Below are 5,536 nucleotides of genomic sequence, written 5' to 3' on the forward strand. Positions count from 1 at the left end.
GATGAATTTTGCACGGACTTGATGATTCCAATAGGTTTAGAAGTTGAAGAACTGTTGAATTCCGACTATAGATTGAAGGTTTTGAGTAAATGGAGATTTGAGGTTAAGAGAGGACGGAATGACAAGTGTTTTTGATAGAGAGAGTTTTGGCAAAAATGAGGGATTTTTATGGATTTAAGCCTAAAACTCGATGAGTGTATCGATGCAAGCAGAGTGTATCGATGCACATTCAAGGGATGCATCGATACACTTTTATAGTGTATCGATGTACAGTGCACAAAAATATTAAAATCCATTTTAAATACTTAAAATGCTAAATTAATTATCTCTAGTGGTATTGGCAACTCAAAGATCGAAAATTAGCAATGTTCAATCAAATAAAATTTATCCTTAAATTTTATTTGAACATATAATTAATTTTCACTAAGAATCATAAACTCCCCCTAACTATTAGCAAAGAATGCAATAAAAAATATTATTTTATAAGCATTTTTAAAAAACTAATTAAAAGTGCTAAAATCATTTTAAACACTAAGTCAAGGTAGGTTTGTTAAACCTAATTCTCTCCTAAGTGTCCAAAATCTTTCTTTATCTAAAGGTTTTGTAAAAATATCTGCTAATTGATGTAAAGTATCAACATATTCTAGAACCATATCTCCTTTAGTCACATGATCTCTAATGAAATGATGTATAATTTCAATGTGCTTAGTTCTAGAGTGTTGGATGGGATTTTTAGTGAGACAAATAGCACTAGTATTGCCATACTTGATAGGTGTGGTACTAAATTCAATTCCATAATCTAAAAGTTGTTGTTTCATCCATAAACTTGTGCACAACAACTACCGGCTGAAATGTATTATGCTTCAATGGTAGATAATGCAGCACAATTTTGTTTATTTGAAAAGAATGAAATCAACATATTTCCTAGGAATTAACAAGTACTGGAGGTGCTTTTCTTATCTATTTTACATCCTCCATAATCCGCATCAGAGAAGGCATGCAAGCTAAAGCTAGAGTCTCTAGGATACCAAAGTCATAAACTAGAAGTGTCCTTAAGGTATATAAAGATTCTCTTAACGGCTAATAGATGTGATTCCTTAGGACATGATTGAAATCTAGCACATAAGCAAACACTAAACATAATGTTTGGTCTACTTGCGGTTAGATAAAGCAAAGAGCCAATTATTGATATATATAATTTAACATCCACATATTTACCTCCTTCATCTTTGTCAAGCTTTGTTGATGAGCTCGTTGGAGTGGCATGGGGTTTTTCATTTTCCAGTCCAAACTTCTTGAGCATATCATTAATGTACTTTGCTTGATTGATGAAGATGCCATCTTTTCTTTGCTTGATTTGGAGTCCCAAGAAAAATGAGAGCTCCCCCATCATGCTCATCTCAAATTCACTCTGCATTAGCTTAGAAAATTCTTCGCAAAGAGCATCATTAGTAGAACCAAATATTATGTCATCAACATAAATTTGAACTACTAATAAATATTTACCTTTATGCTTTAAAAATAATGTAGTGTCAACTTTCCCTTTTGAAAAACCTTTTTCAATTAAAAAATTTAACAATCTTTTATACCAAGATCTATGAGCTTGTTTTAAACCATAAAGTGCTTTTGTCAATTTAAAAACATGATATGGAAATTTCGAATCTTCAAAACCTGGAGGTTGTTCCACATACACTTATTCTTTTATAAAACCATTTAAAAATGCATTTTTAATATCCATTTGATATAATCTAAATTCATTGAAACATGCAAATGCTAATAACATTCTAATTGCTTCTATCCTAGCTACGGGAGCATATGTTTCATCATAATCTATGCCTTCTTCTTGAGTATAGCCTTGAGCAACAAGTCTAGCCTTGTTTCTCACTATATTATCACTTTCATCAAGCTTATTCCTAAATACCCATCTAGTACATGCAGTAGATTTATTACTAGGCCTTTCAACTAATGTTCATACTTTACTTCTCTCAAATTAATTTAATTATTCTTGCATAGCCATAATCCAATTTTCATTATCTAATGCTTCTTTGATATTCTTAGGCTCTATGCATAAAATAAATGCAACATAATTACATATATTTCTAAGAGAATATCGAGTTGTTACCCCTTTGGATGAATCACCTATTATCTCACCATCCTTGTCATAGTTGTATTCTCTTGGGTAAGAGACTTCCCTTTATTCAATGGTTGGATTCTTGAGAACATCGTGAGTTTCCTCATCTTTCATTTCTTCCTTTGATGATGGTTCTCCAACGTCATGTCTGACGACATTTGCTTTTACAATACCTACATCACATCGACACAAGAATCCTTCCCCGGAAGGGGATTATCATCGAAAACAACATGTATAGACTCTTCTACCACTAAAGTTATTTTATTAAATATCCGATAAGCTTAAGAATTTAACAAATAACCCAGAAAAATTCCTTCATCACTTTTAGCATCAAATTTGCCAAGATTTTCTTTACCGTTGTTTAAAACAAAACATTTACATCCAAAAGGATAAAAATAACTAATGTTAGGCTTTTTATTTTTGAAAAGTTCATATGGAGTTTTCTTTAAAATTGGCCTAATCATTACTCGGTTTATAACATAACAAGCGGTATTTGTGGCTTCCGCCCAAAAATATTTTGGCAAATTGTTTTCACAAAGCATGGTTCTAACCATTTCTTCTAAAGTTTGATTTTTCCTCTCAACAACTCCATTTTGTTGAGGGGTTCTTGGTGCTAAAAAATTATGGTTAATACCATTAGAATTACAAAAATCAGTAAATCCAAGATTTTCAAATTCAGTTCCATGATCACTCCTAACACTAGTTATGGAGTAACCTTTTTCATTTTGGAATATTTTTGAAAACGTGATGAATTTTTCTATTGCTTCATCTTTAGTACTTAAGAATAGAACCAAAGTATATCTAGAATAGTCATCTACCAATACAAAACAATATTGTTTTCCACCTAAGCTAATAGTTCTAATTGGCCCAAAAAGATCTAAATGGATCAATTGTAATATTATACTAGTTGATACATCATTAATGGACTTAAAGGAAGCTCTTTTATGTTTTCCTTTAGCACAAGCATCACATATTTTATTATTATCAAATTTTAGCTTTGGCAACTCTCTTACTAAATATCCTTGAATTAGTCTTTGTAAAACACTCATGCTAGTATGTCCTAGTCTCCTATGTAATAACCAACTATCATGTTCATATTTAGCAACTAGGCATAAATTAGTCATTTTTATTAAATCTAGATGCACCTTGTAAATGTTTCCTATTCTATGACCAACAAGCATAATCTGATTAGATACAATGTCAACAATTTTACAACCATTTGTCTCAAATAATACATCGTATCCTTTATCACAAAATTGACTAATACTCAATAGATTATGCTTTAACCCATTCATATATAAAACATTATGCAATGTCGATTTTTGAGATTAAGAGCATATGCATAAAGTTTTGGAAATGTTATGCATTAAATTTTTTTTTTAATTCTATGCATAAACATTAAAAAGTTCAAGGTAAAAAATTTAATAAAACCAAAGTATTTGAAAAATTGATATCAATTGTTAAAGAGATATCATTTACATTTAAAAACAATTTTGACCAAAAATTATTATGATGAACTAAATTTATGAAAAATTTCTGAAATTTAGATTGTTCATCATAAAGCATTTTCCAACATACATGAGATAACATAATTATTTAAGCTTAAATACTCATGTATGCATAAACTAAATGAGCAACCAAAAATAATAATAACATTAAGTTTAGAGGTTACCCATTCCTTTTTCATGTGTGGCTAGAGCATCTTGAATATCATTTTTTACATCAACATTGCTCCCACACACCTACAATAGACATTTAAGTAGATTTTGGTTTCCAAATTGCTTTGGATCCTTGAACGTTAATTTTAATGCCCCTTGCTTCTTTTGGAACCCATACTTGTCTAATTTTAAATCGTTTTCCTTTCTTTAAAGGACAAGCATGTTCCTTATGACCATGATAATGACAATGTGAGCATATTGTCATTATTGAACTAGATGACTTATTTAAAATGATCTCTTTTTCTTTTGTTAAGCATTCAAGCTTAAATTTCAAATCGAAATTTTCTTTTTCAATACTTTCAAATTTCATTTTTGAAAGCTCTAAATCCTTCTTCAATATTTCATTATGATTTTCAAAATCCATTTTAGTTTCCAGAAGAAGTTTGTTTAATTTGAAAATTTCTTTTTCAAAGTTTTCAAATTTTATTTTTTAAAGCTCTAACTATTTTTTCAACATTTCATTTTGATTTTCCAAGTCAGTTTTAGCTTTCAAACGAATATCATTTTTAGCTATAAATTTAGAAATAAAAATTTTATATTTGGAGTTCATGGTCTCAAACTCCAAAAATAATTCATCATATACATCTTGTAACTCATTAAAAAAATGTAACTTTAACTTATTTGAGTTTGAAGATACCTTTGGCTCTGTTAGAGCTAATAGAGACATCACTGGAATTTGCTCTTTTTTCTCGTCTCTATAGATTTCCTCAAGTTTATCCTACAGCTCCTTGGCGTTTGAACAAGAAGAAACTCTTTTATAAACTTCTGGATTAATTGCACAACATAACATGTGCATATCCTTTGTGTTTTGTTTATCTTTCTTCCGTTCTTCCTCAATCCACTTCTTTGCCTTCTTCATAGGAGAAGAATATCCTTTCTTGATTATCATCCAAGCTTCCATATCATGTGCTTGGATAAATATCATCATGAACCTCTTCCAAGGACGATAATTTGTTCCATTGAAGTAAGGAGGTACGTCAATTGGTTTGGAATCTTCCATGGAGAATGAACCGGAAGTGGAAACCATCTTTATCAATTTAACTCTTCCCGAATCGACTTAAGAGGTGTTAAACCTTGAAATGAGTGAGGCTCTAATACCAATTGTTTAGTTAATCGATCGACGAAATAGCCAAGAGGGGTGAATTGGTAATTAAAATTTTGGTGGAAGCTTTTGCAGAAAATAGAAAAGATTTGCACAGCGATTTAGAGTGGTTCGACTTTCTCAACCAAAGTCTACGTCCACTGCCTTAGCTATCCACACTAAGGATTTTCCAACAAATCCACTATTTTGTTCTTTCTTTTGAGGACAAAGAGTAACCTTATAACTCCCTCAAGAATTATACCCTAAATTCTTGAGAACTCTCTCTCCCAAAAAGAAGAATACAAATTTCGCAAACTTACAGAAAAACCTCACAAGGCAATATGTTTGCACAATTCTAAAACAAAGAAAAAAAACTCAAAGATGAATACAATTGAGTACAAATGGTGTTCTTGAAAGCAAAATGAATATTGAATGAAAATTGGCTTGAATTAATCAAACTTGATGTTTAAGGCATCTTTTTGTTTCTCTCATAATTGTTGTTTCTTGTTGTTGATCAAGGACTCCTAAGCTTGTTTAAATACACCTTCAATCACTTATGAACATTGGGGATCATTGGTGAAGTCAATAGAGACGTTATTGTGTAAT

The sequence above is a fragment of the Hibiscus syriacus genome, unplaced genomic scaffold (assembly GCF_006381635.1).
Source record: "Hibiscus syriacus cultivar Baekdansim isolate YM2019G1 unplaced genomic scaffold, ASM638163v2 tig00112264_pilon, whole genome shotgun sequence".
Lineage (NCBI taxonomy): Eukaryota > Viridiplantae > Streptophyta > Magnoliopsida > Malvales > Malvaceae > Hibiscus > Hibiscus syriacus.